The sequence below is a fragment of the Erinaceus europaeus genome, chromosome 16, assembly GCF_950295315.1.
Source record: "Erinaceus europaeus chromosome 16, mEriEur2.1, whole genome shotgun sequence".
Taxonomy (NCBI): Eukaryota; Metazoa; Chordata; class Mammalia; order Eulipotyphla; family Erinaceidae; genus Erinaceus; species Erinaceus europaeus.
The window spans coordinates 77,750,570-77,764,043 of record NC_080177.1 but is presented as its reverse complement, the minus strand read 5'-3'; the positions used below and the strand labels follow the sequence as shown (position 1 = coordinate 77,764,043).

The window sequence follows — 13,474 nt, the reverse complement described above, 5'->3', positions numbered from 1 at the left end:
TAGAAATACCTGAAATCATCCACAATGTAAGAACTTCACTCTCTTACCAAATCTACCACAGTCAGGCTCCCCAGAATCTAAATTAATATATAAGTGGCATCCCCTTTTTTTTTGCCACCAGGGTTATTGGATAGGACAGAAAAACAGGAGGGAGGAGATAGAGGGAGAGAAAGGCTGGGTGGTGGTGCAGTTCGTTGAGTGCACAAGGAGCTGGGTTCGAGCCTCCAGTCCCCACCTGCAAGGAGGAAGCTTGATGAATAGTGAAAGGGGTGCAGGAGTCTCTCTCCTTCTCCCTTGATTTCTGGCCGTCTATCCAATAAATAAATTTAAATAAAAAGAGGGAGAGAGAGAGACACCTGCAGACCTGCTTCGACACTTATAAACCTTCTCCCCTGCAGGTGGGGCACTGGGGGATGGAACTTGTGCAAGTTGTTGTGCTCAGTACTATGTGCACTTAACCTGGTGTGCCAACGCCCAGCCACTAAATGCTCACTTTTTTTAAAAATATTTATTTTATTTATTTATTCCCTTTTGTTGCCCTTGTTGTTTTATTGTTGTAGTTATTATTGTTGTTGTCGTTGTTGGATAGGACAGAGAGAAATGGAGAGAGGAGGGGAAGACAGAGAAGGGGAGAGAAAGACAGACACCTGCAGACCTGCTTCACCGCCTGTGAAGTGACTCCCCTGCAGGTGGGGAGCCGGGGTTCGAACCGGGATCCTTATGCCGGCCCTTGTGCTTTGCGCCACCTGCACTTAACCCGCTGCGCTACAGCCCGACTCCCTAAATGCTCACTTTTATAGTGTTCTCTGAACATGGCTGAACATAAGCACTGTGATTATTATTTACCAGAGCACTGCACAGCTCTGGCTTATGGTGAGACTGAGGGGGTGGGGATTAAACCTGGGAATTTGGAGCTCAGGCATGGAAGTCTTTCCATAACCATTATGCTTTCTCCCCTACCTTGTAATTTTACTTATTCTTTATTTTGTATAGGCAAAGCAACTAAGAGGAAAGGAGAGAGATGCCTATAATACTGCTTCAGCATTCATGAAGCTACCCCTTTGCAGGTGGGGGTTTGAACCTAGGTCCTTATACATGGTAACATGTGTGCTGTCACCCGGTCCCTATATAATTCATTTATTTTTCTTTTTTATTCTTTGCCTCCAGAGCTATCACTAGGGCTCAGTGCCTGTACTACAAACTGCTCCTGGAGGCCATTTTCCCATTTTGTTGCCCTTGTTGTGGCTGTTATTGTTATTATTGTTATAGCTGTTACTGAACAGGACAGAGAAATCGAGAGGGGAGGGGAAGACAGATGCAGGAGAGAAAGAGACACCTGCAGACCTGCTTCACCGCTTGCAAAGCAACCCCCTGCAGGTGGGGAGCTGGGCTCCAACATGTATGCTTAACCCACTGCACCACCATTAGTAGTGAGCAGCCCCCATTCTAATTTTTATGTGGTGCTGGAGAATAAACTCAAGGCCTCCGCATAAGCAATACCATGGAGTGGCCCAATTTTCTATTCGTTTTATTGAAAAAGGAGAGAGGGACAAAGAGGAGACAGATTGCAGAAGGGAGAGAACAAGAGAAGAGGTAATCTATTACTCTACCTGGGTTCCATTCATGACACTAAGTCTCTAACCCAGGGCTGCTCACATTTCAAGGTGTGTGCTCTACTGGGTAGGTAAGCAATCTCCCAACCCTACCACTGATTTCTCTACCATACTCCTCTCTTCCAGAATTCTACCTGGAAAGTTTGGAGAAAAAAAAAAAACCACATTGACTACTCATCTGGGGGAAAAATAATCATTGATTGTTTACTCATTAAAATCTAAGCTGGGGAGTCGGGCAGTAGCGCAGTGGGTTAAGCACAGGTGGCGCAAAGTGCAAGGACCGGCGTAAGGATCCTGGTTCGAGCCCCCAACTCCCCACCTGCAGGGAAGACGCTTCACAAGCGGTGAAGCAGATCTGTATGTGTCCGTCTCTCTCTCCCCGTCTCTCCTCTCTCCAATTCTCTGTCCTACCTAACAATGACGACATCAATAATAATAACTACAGCAACAATAAAAAACAAGGGCAACAAAAGGGAAAATAAATATTTAAAAAATTTTAAAAAAAAAATCGAAGCTGAGCAGCCAGGAAAATAAGTCAGCTGGTAGAGCACAGGACTTGCGTGTCTGAGGTTTACTTAGTCATCAGCACTGCATGTTAAAAGAACACAAATCTTTAAAAACAAAAAGGATGCCATCAAGTCATCATTAAATGCATTTCATTTAATTTTCTTTCATTTCTGTCGGGTTGCTGGAAAAGTCATGACATATTTTTTTGTCTTTCTATGCAAAAATGCATCATGACTTTACAGAGAACCCAATACCTTTGTGAGGTAGAACATGCTCTTGAAAATCGGAGTAAAGGAAAAAGTCCTTGATGTCATCAGTTAAAGCAAGGAATTCCAGACTCAGCATGGCCAAATGATTTAAAGTAGGTCATCTAGCCAACTCCCTATTCAATCAATGAATGCTGAAATTTCTGGATTAAATATCATCTTAGTGGCCTATTTTGGACAACAGGAAGTGATTTAAAACTTATTAAATTGTATCGCTGGCTCAGTACCCCACCTACACAGGTGCCGAATGAAGAGCATGAAAGGACAGCTTCACCAGCGACCGCAAACTGAGTATGTCCAATGTGTAACTTAAAGAATTACTAACATTCACTTTATTATTTTTTAATCAGACAACTGTTTATTTTATTTTAAATTTATTTTTATATATTATTTGTGGGAAAGAGAGCAGTGCTGTAGGTATGGAAACGTTTGTGGATGTGAGGGCGATCTGGCTGCGACATCTGTCACCCCACTGATCGCCAGGATTGATTTGGCTATCTGGCTGGCTAGACAGGTGTCCCCTTCCTCCCTCACTGCCTCATGGGCGTCCCCCCAGAAGCTGCCCACTCGGTGGAAGAGGGTGGATGGCCTTCCCGGAATAGATACGGACCGGTCTTCAGTGGGAGGCATGAGTAGCTGCGCTCCCCTGCTGGAACTTCCAAACTAGCTCTCAAGAATTAAACATTTGCTTATAGAACAAAATGGTTTGGTTCTGATATAGTAAGGACCAATTTAGTAAGGAACATCTTGATGAAGAAGGGCAGAATTGCTGAGAATGCTAGCCTACTTTTTACACTGATTTTCCTCCTCTGAGCATCTGTCAAGTGTGAGATGAGAAAAAGGTGCTGGAATCTGGAGAGGCAGGCCAGAATAAAAATATATTTGGTTCCAAGAGCTTAAAAGAGAAAGAGATAAATGCCACAGGAAAAATTTTAGAAGGTCAGAAACAGTTCGCCCCTTTGCTGACAAAGACTTCTCTTCAATTTATAGGACTTTCTAATCTGACTCTCCTCAAAATCCTCACCCCTTATCTAAATCAGCAAAAGCTTAGAAAATCTAGCTCAAGTGCTTGCATGAATCTCCATCTCTAGCAACAGAGCCACAACCTCTTGCAAATGTTTCTCAGCTGAGCTAGTGTAACTCAGCTAATGGTATTTATTTCAACATCCTCCGTTGTCCTGTGTCTAAACTAACCAGTGCAATCTTTAGAGAGAGCACAACGCCGATACAAAAAGACATTCATGTCTGATGCTCTAAAATCCCCGACTCAATTCCTAGCACCACCATGAGAGTTGAACAGTGCTCTGGTTAATAAAATATTAATAAAGTAAAATATAAAATAGGTCATGGCACTACCTAGCAGTGAAGTAATTTTATCAATTGGCATCTTCAAATGAAATCCCTTCTTGGTGTTCAGGGAGGCAATACAGCACTGACTTATTACTGTAATTCACAATGCCCAACAGGAAATACTTGAACAATGCTGTGTAACTGTTAGTGGAGTAAGGTAGAGCCATTAAATCTCTTACCTTGCGATGACACTCCCAGCTGTAAACTTTACAGAAGATGCAAATTATTTTCTAATTTAAGTCTGTCTGAAGTGCTTCTCTCAAACCATCCAAGTTCTTATACTCATACATCAATCTTCAGGCTAAATGTCATCTCACTGAGGTTTTAATTTTAAATACACCCCTCCGTAATTCCTTATTACAATACTATTTTCATTTCTTCACAATACTTTTTTTTAATTACATTTATTTATTTTTTGATAGAGACAGACAGAAATCAAGAAGGAAGGGGTAGAGGGAGAGAAACAGACACACCTGCAGCCCTGCTTCATCACTCGCAAAGCGTTCCCCCTGCAAAGAGGGACCAGGGATCTGAGCCTGAGTCCCTGTGCACTGTAACATGAGCTCAAACAGGTGCGCCACCACCCAGCCCTGTAATTTTTTTTTTAACAATAACATTTTTAATTTAAATTTTTATAGAGCTGAAGTCATGCATATGCAGTATTTTAAAAATATTTTATTCATTTGTATCTCTATTTTATTTTAGAGAGAGACAGTGACAGGTGGAGTGGGGAGCCAGAGTCCTTCAACTCTGGTTATTTATTATGCTTGTGCTGGGATTAAATCAGGACGACTTCAGAACCTCGGAGGAAAAGCCTTTGCATACAACTACGCTGTCTTCTCTGCCCACCTCCGCACTATCTGACCTCTCCTAGGTCACTTTTTCATTCAGAGAGAGGCAGAGACGTTACAGTACCTGAGTCTCCTCCCAGCGCCCTGGTAGTAATGTCAACTGGAATTTAGGGCAAGTCACATGCTTTACCTAGCTAGCTCTCTCTCTCTGGCCCCCGCAGAGCAAAAATCTAAGACAACAAATGACTACTTTGAACAACTTTATGTAAGATACTTTAAATAATTAAAAACAATAGGCGGATTCCTAACAGAAGACATACAATTCTAAAAACAGAATCAACTAGAAATAAGAATCCTAGGCCAGGAATATAGCTCAGCCTGCTAGAGCACAAGGTCTACAGGCCAGAGGCCAGAAGTTCAATCCCAACAGCTGTTTGTGCGAGAACTAAGCAGAGCTCTGGTCCACCTAAAGTCAAAGCAGCGAGCAAAAGCACCCACCTGAAGCGTAGGAAAAACCTGGTAGAATTCAATACTCACTCTTCACATGCACATAAAACCTTGGCCAGCTAGCAAGAGAATGTCTGCAAGTGATTTATCAGAAATCTACAGCCAACATTTGTCCTAATGGCGACTCATCTAGAACCCTTCCTTTGAAAAAGGAGCGCTTGTGTGTAATACTGCAGAGCCTGGCAGCACAGTAAGGAGCTTGCACTGACACACACACAAGGAAAGAAGAAATCATTTACATTTACCATGATCTAATAAAATCATATAGTCAGATTTCTAAACATAGTTCTAGATTAAAAAACACCTCAAATCACAGCAAACTGAAAAATGAAGAAAAATATACTATTTACAATAATTTACAGTTGTAAGATGGCAAACGCTAGAAGAAGAAGAACAATAGTAAGAAATGAAATGGGGGGGGCATTAGACAACATGATGGTGATGCAAAGAGACTCTCATGCCTAAAGCTCCAAAGTCCCAGGTTTAATCCACACCACCATTAAGCCAGAGCTGAGCAGTGCTCTGGTGTTCCTCTGTGTCTTTCTCTGCATCTCTCTCAAAAATAAAATACTTAAAAAATAATAAAAATAAAAATATCTAAGAGAAGACAAGAGCTGTTTAGAGATTTTTTTTTTTAATTTAGTGAAAGATATTGTAAAATATCCATTTACTAAGTCACTTAATTTTTATAAGATCCTTAATCACTAGATAAGGTCATCCATTAATATATTATTTATAGGAAAACCGAGGTATTGAAAAGTTACATAACTTTCCCAATGTCACACATTTATGTGGAGAAGCATATGGATTCATACTCAGATGGTCTGTCTTTAAGAGACCAGACTTTCAATTACCATGTTATATTTATTTTCATAATAATTAAAAGATACATAAAAATATCATGGACAAAAAAAAAAAAATCACCGCTAAAAATTATCAGTAGGACCCAAACATTTAACCAATAATAATAGGAGTAATATAACTTATCATAGGTTGATGCTTGAGACTTCCCAACTATTTCAGAGTTGCATAGCCATGATTGAGAGTTCTGAAGTTGGACAGACCTGGCTCTGAGTCTTGCTTGGTTGGGCCCTTACAAGCTGTGTGACTTTGGACAAGTTTCGTAACTTCACCAAGCCTCAGTTTCCTCATCTGTAAAATGAGAATAGTAAACATCTCATGAAGTTGTTCTTAGTGACATAACTATTGCTACATGCATGGTATGGGTAACTCCAAAGAAAGCACAGATACACAAATGAAAACAGAAGAAGGTTCATAATCTCCCTCAGAAAGGAGGACTTTATTACTGTGATAGTAGGAAAATGATCTCTCCAGACTCCGTGGCAACTCTAAACTCCACACATCAAAGTAGAATCACAACCGTCTCTAGTTTATAACAAATAATTTCCATAGATAAAAGTTCAATGATGGGAGCTGGGCGGTAGCACAGTGGGTTAAGTGCACATGGCACAAAATGCAAGGGCAGGCGTAAGGATCCCGGTTCGAGGCCCCCAGTTCCCCACCTGCAGGGCGGTCGCTTCACAGGCAATGAAGCAGGTGTGCAGATGCCTTTCTCCCCCCGTCTTCCCCTCCTCTCTCGATTTCTCTCTCTCCTATCCAATGACAACAATAACTACAACAAGCGCAACAAGGGCAACAAAATGGGAAAATGGCCTCCAGGAGCAGTTTGTAGTGCAGGCACCGAGTCCCAGCGGTAACCCTGGAGGCAAATAAATAAATAAATAAATAAATAAACAAATAAATAAAAATTTTAAAAAGTTACAAAAAAAGTCCAATGATGAGAGGTATGAACACTATACAAATCATATTTGTTGAAAGTTCCTACAAATTCCATTTTACCCATATCCTTTTCTAAGACTATTCACAGTACCTTCAAACAGGAAATGTTATTAAGGATTGATTCCTGGCACTAGTAAAAAAAAAAGATTTTAGTTACACACACACACACACACACACACACACACACACACACACCAAAAACCCTGGAGGCAGAAAAAAGAAAATTGACCCAGAGATCAAAATTACAAAGGACAACTTCTTCAAAATGACCTAGATAACCTCCATGTGTACACAAATACCCCATGTTACACAACTCTATCTGTAACCACCTCCTTTCATGAAGTAAAGCTTAAAAGTCTACTCATTTTTTTAATTTTAAGTATTTATTTATTCCCTTTTTGTTGCCCTTTGTTGTTTTATTGTTACAATTATTGGTGTCGTTGTTGCTGGATAGGACAGAGAGAGAAATGGAGAGAGGAGGGGAAGACAGAGGGGGAGACAACAAAGACAGACACCTGCAGACCTGCTTCACCGCCTCTGAAGTGACGCCCCTGCAGGTGGGGAGCCGGGGCTCGAACCGGGACCCTTATGCCAGTCCTTGCACTTTGTGCCACGTGCGCTTAACCCGCTGTGCTACAGCCCGACTCCCCAAACTGCATCATTCTTGTACATTTTAGTGAAATAAAATACACAGAAATCATGCATGTCTTAAGTGTACAACTCAACTGCTTTTCACAATCACAGATAAGTGACTAGTACCAAGAGTAAAAACAGAACATGAATCCCACCCCAGAAGTTCCCTCTTCCAGCCACTGTACCTTTGCCCAACTTACTTTGAAGTAAGTTTTTTTAAAAATTTTTAAAAATATTTATTTTATTTATTTATTCCCTTTTGTTGCCCTTGTTGTTTTATTGTTGTAGTTATTATTGTTGTTGTCATTGTTGGATAGGACAGAGAGAAATGGAGAGAGGAGGGGAAGACAGAGAGGAGGAGAGAAAGACAGACACCTGCAGACCTGCTTCACCGCCTGTGAAGCGACTCCCCTGCAGGTGGGGAGCCGGGGTTCGAACCGGGATCCTTATGCCAGTCCTTGTGCTTGAAATAAGTTTTAACATCATTTTGCATGTGGACTAGTACCGTATCAAAGCGAAAAAATTCTATCATAATTAAATTCATATTCAAATGGCATTTATTTCCTTAAAGCTACTGATTTTCTCAGGCTGGAATCCATGTTGCCTTTAATCAACCTCACAACTTAGTTTAGAACCTTGTCTGTAAAAGGTACCTAATACACTGGTGTTTAATAAATAACTAGAAAAAAAACAGCTCCGTCTTGGGACAAAAGGTGAGTTAAGAGTCTAATGATCAGAAAAAAACTGAAAGAAACGGGGACAGGGATAAACACCACCACCACAAGGCGGTGCTCCTCCCCCAGAGAGAACGAGAGACAAAGAGCGAGAGAGACAGGAGGAGAGACGCCACTGCACTGCACCGCTCCCCATGCAGAGGTTTCCCCTGGGCGCGTGCTCTCGGGCGGCAGCTGGGCACTCAGACCCTGAGAAGTGTGCGCTCCACCACGACAGCCACTGCAAGACAGCTCATCTTGGAGGGAGCCCACTTCCGTTCTTTGCTCCCTGTCCCTGCCCCCACTGTATTATGGGGTAAGATCTGGTGCTGTGGTGATTTGTGTCTTACCCGCTGTCTGTTAAAAAAAAAAAAAAAAGTAAGCCTGGAGCAGTGAAGCCCCAGTGACAACAACAATAACAAAAAATAACAATGTTCTTTACAAATCCTGGCATAATTTAGCATTTGTTTAGAAAATCAACTACCCTGGTCTTTGATGTCTTTCTATGCTTCTTCCCACAAGGCCTCTAATATATAGTTCTAACAACTTCTTAATTTCCCTGAGTTAATCCTATTTGTTCTTTTGCATTGGACAGAGAGACAAATAGAGAGGGGAGGGGAGAGAGAGGGAGGGACACAGAATCACCTGCACATTTCATTTCTTCACTATTCACAAAGCTTCCCCCTGCAGGAAGGGACTTGGGGCTTGAACCCAAATCCTTACATATTGTAGCATATGCACTAAAGCAGATGCATCACCACCTAGTCCCCAATTCTATTAATTACCTTCCTTCATTCATTCTTTCCTTCATTCCTTCCTTCCTTCCTTCTAGAACACTACCCAGCTCCGGTTTATGGGAGTGCTGGGATTGAACCTGGGACTTTGGAGCCTCAGGCTGAGTGTCTTTTTGCATAACCATTATGTTATCTACCTTTGTTTAAATGTCACTGTCTCAAAGTAGTTCTCAATGCCTTGTAGTTCTTTATTGATTATTACAATGTAAATATATGCACTAAATTCCTCTTACATGGAAGAATGTAAGCTCATGAGGGCAATCCTCAATGCAAAAACTCATGTGCTTAAAATTATCATTAATACTGTGTATCAACATTGTTGCTTAATAAATTAATTGAAACATCCATTATAAACTATCCTGGAGTGGGTTGTATGAAGCTTATTCTCCTGGCAAGAAAAAATAAAACTTTAAAAACTAAATTTAAGTGGTCTGGGAGGTGGCACAGTAGATAAAGCACTGGACTCTCAAGCATGAGATCCTGAGTTCGATCCCTGGTAGCACATGTACCAGAGTGATGTCTGGTTCTTTCCTCTTATCTTTCTCATTAATAAATAAATAAAATATTTTTAAAAACCTTAATTTAAAATACAGGGGAGGGGGCGCGGGTGGACCAGCCCAAGGATCTTGGTTTGAGCCCCCAGCTCACCACCTGCAGGGGGGCTGCTTCACCAGTGGTGAAGCAGGTCTACAGGTGTTTTTCTCCCCGTCTTCCCCTCCTCTCTATTTCTGTCCTATCCGGCAACAACAGCAGCAATGGCAACAATAACAAGAGTAACAAAATGGGGGAAATGGCCTCCAGGAGCAGGCAAAGCCTCAGCAATAACCGTGGAGGCAATAAATAAATAAATAAATGAATGAATAAATACAGGGGGACTAGGGAGTGGTTCACTTCGTAGAGCACACACATTACCAAGTACGAGGACTTGGATTTAGACCTACAGCCCCCACCTGCAAAGGCAGGGTCAGGAGCAGTGGAGCATAGCTGCAGGTGGCACTCAGCCTCTATAAAAAATGATACTCGGGAGTCGGGCGGTAGCGCAGCGGGTTAAGCGCAGGTGGCGCTAAGCACAAGGACCAGCGGAAGGATCCCGGTTCAAGCCCCCGGCTCCCCACCTGCAGGGGAGTCGCTTCACAGGTGGTGAAGCAGGTCTGCAGGTGTCTGTCTTTCTCTCCCCCTCTGTCTTCCCCTTCCTCTCTCCATTTCTCTCTGTCCTATCCAACAACAATGACAGCAATAATAACTACAACAACAAAACAACAAGGGCAACAAAAGGAATAAATAAATAAATATACTTTTTTTAAAAAATGATACTCAAAACGCCACCAGGAGCCATCCTGGAGGCATGTAGGCACAGAGCCCTAGTGATGACCCTGCTGGGAAAAATAAAGAAGGCAATCAAGTGAGAAGTGAAAATCTAGAGGAGGAAGGAGGAAATGCAGCACCAACTGCACCTATTTCTCCACTGCTTCTCCTCTTGAGGCAACTAGCTGCAGACTAGCGCTTCTGGCAGGTTCATAGCACTGCAGCAACAATGAGTTTAGTGCTTATCAAGACAGGCAGGATTTGAGAAACTAAGACTCCAGTTTCTGTGCCTCCAGATATTTATTTACTAAACCCTTACCTATGTAAGGCAAGAGGCCAAAAGCCAAGCAAAATGCCTATTCAAAAAGAAGAGGGTAAGCAGAGTTTTTGGTAGTCTGAGTGCTAGGAAAAGAAATTTTACACTTCAGGGCCTGCCAAGGAATGGCCCTGGCAAACATCCCAGGATTCCATTTGCTACCTCTGAAGGACAACACTATGGAAGGGGAAACTGAATCTAAGCCAGCTCTCAAGAAGTCTGAAACAAAGCTTTAAGTCATTGCAAGGCTGCACTGGATCAAGGTCACGGGCTACTATGTTTAACTACCACCAGAAGAAAATGAAGCCTTCTCTAGAGAAAAATATCATTGAGAACTTTTTTTTTTAAATTTTTATTCTTTGTCCCCAGTGGGAGACAGTTATTTTTTTTATTTTAAATGTTTATTTATTCCCTTTTGTTGTTCTAGTTGTTTTATTGTTGTAGTTATTACTGTTACCGTCGTTGTTGGATAGGACCGAGAGAAATGGAAAGAGGAGGGGAAGACAAAGAGAGGGAGAGAAAGACAGACACCTGCAGACCTGCTTCACCGCCTGTGAAGGATCGATGCCCCTGTAGGTGGGGAGCCGGGGGCTTGAACCGGGATCCTTAGCTGGTCCTTGCGCTTTGCACCACGTGTGCTTAACCTGCTGTGCTACCGCCTGACTCCCCCCATTGAGAACTTCTATGATACCTTACACACAATAGCTGACATTCATTTAAAAACTTACCAAAAGACAGTCAAGAGAAACAGCAGACAATAGAAAAAGATCAAGGGTGGGGGAGATAGCACAATGGTTATGTAAAGAGACTCTCATGCCGAGACTTTTAAGTCCCAGACTACTCACTCCCTGTACCAACATACACTGAGCTGAGCAGTATTCTGGTAAATTAAGGCCCCACTCCCCACCTGCAGGGAGGTCGCTTCATAAGTGAAGCAGGTCTGCAGGAGTCTACCTTTCTCTCCCTCTCTACCCTTCTCTCCCAATTTCTGTCCTACAGAGAGAGAGAGAGAGAGAGAGAGAATCTACCACAAGTGGTGGATTCATAGTGCTGACACCAAGCCCCAGCAACTGAAGGCAAAAAAAATTTTTAAAAAAGATCAAAATTTCTTTTTCAAATGTTATAGCTGTCAGGCAGATTTTAAGATTAAAAAATTTTTTTCAGCTGTTTCACCGCCTGTGAAGTGACTCCCCTGCAGGTGGGGGGCCAGGGTCTTGAACCACAATCCTTGCACTTTGCACCATATGCGCTTAACCCACTACGCTACGGCCCGACTCCCAGTACTTTTTTTTTTTAATATTTATTTTCCTTTTTGTTGCCCTTAGTTTTTTGTTGTTGTTGTTGTAGTTATTGATGTCGTTGTCACACAGGACAAAGAAAAGGGGAAGACAGGGGGAGAGAAAGACACCTGCAGACCTGCTTCACCGCCTGTGAAGCGACTCCCCTGCAGGTGGGGAGACAGGGGCTTGAACCGGGATCCTTATGCCGGTCCTTGCGCTTTGCGCCACGTGCGCTTAACCTGCTGCGCTACTGCCCAACTCCCCCCGTACTTTTTTTTAAGTGATTTTAGTTAAACTTCTACAGTTTAGAGGTCTTCCATGTGAACTGAATGAAATGTCTTTAAATCATTTCAGATAATTAAATATTGTACTATCATTTCAGATAATTAAATATTGTACTATTTTATTACATGTTCCCGAGCAACAGCTTACCATCCTTTTTAATCCTCTGCTCTGTCCCCATCTTATCTACCACAAGTGAAGAAGTTGATCAAGTGCTGGTACAATTCCACAGATTTTTTTTGTTTTACTTTTCAGCATTAAGTAGGTCAGTTTTCTGCTCCAGTGGTTGTTTTGGCAATAAGGTTTTCTTACTAGAATACAGTGGCTACTCTGCCTGTCGAGCACGTAGCACAAAATAAAAGACTTTGAGCAATTCTCCTGTAGGCTACTGATTAATAGAAGAAAATTCCTGAGTCTTAACTGAAATCTGACAGAAAAGCAAAACAAACAAAGCAAATTCCAGTTACAATTTTGTTTTAAGTAGTGAAATGTAAAGATTTTGAGACTGTGTGTGTTCACAAAGGAAAGGTAATGAATCGAGCAGATAGTTAAGAATTCTAATAAAGGGAGTCAGGCGATAGCGCAGCGGGTTAAGCACACCTGGCGCAAAGCGCAAGGACCGGCGTAAGGATCCCGGTTCAAGCCCCTGTCTCCCCACCTGCAGGGGAGTCGCTTCACAGGCGGTGAAGCAGGTCTGCAGGTGTCTGTCTTTCTCCCCACCCCTCTTTCTTTTCCTCCTTTCTCCATTTCTCTCTGTCCTATCCAACAACAACAACAACAACAATAAAACAACAAGGGCAACAAAAGGTAATAAATAAATAAATGTCTGACCTTAAAAAAAAAAAAAAAGATATAAGATCTCAGGTAGAGGAGATAGCATGAAATTAAGCAGAGTAAATGACTTAAACATATTAAGGTTTTTTATTATTCTTTTTAGATTGAGAACTTCATTTTATATTTTAATCATTTGTACAATCAAATATTAAAGAAGAAACTGAATAAGAGCATATTTAACCAGCTTATTTATTTCATAGCAACTCAAAGGCTCCTGAAGGGGCCAGATTAATATCCCCTATGAAAGTAGTTCAAATGAAAACAGACTGAGATAATAAAATTTACTAGGTATATATTTCTAAAATATTTCTAGAATTCTGACAAGTTCTAGGAGAAAATTTAAGTTAAAATCAAATCACTATCTGATATGTCTATATAATACACTTAAGCCCAGAAGAAATAAATTACATAAAAGATTATAAAATATGCTGACATTCACTCCACCATTTTGGACTCACTGTTGAAACAAAATTTTTAGAAATA

The 13,474-nt window shown here is 41.6% G+C and overlaps 1 protein-coding gene and 1 pseudogene across 7 annotated transcripts in view; both read right to left on the bottom strand.

Annotated features, from left to right (window-relative positions):
* Positions 1–13,474, bottom strand: part of NUMB (NUMB endocytic adaptor protein) — an 86,535-nt gene that overhangs the window by 61,327 nt on the left and 11,734 nt on the right. The window contains exon 2 of one of the 7 annotated variants that reach the window (XM_060175509.1): positions 6,099–6,186. The exons of the other annotated variants lie outside the window; for them this stretch is intronic. The gene's annotated coding sequence lies outside the window, so the exon portion shown is untranslated. The remainder of the gene's footprint in view (positions 1–6,098; positions 6,187–13,474) is intronic. 7 annotated transcript variants of the gene reach the window in all.
* Positions 1–13,474, bottom strand: part of LOC132533498 (large ribosomal subunit protein uL11-like) — a 29,346-nt pseudogene that overhangs the window by 4,139 nt on the left and 11,733 nt on the right.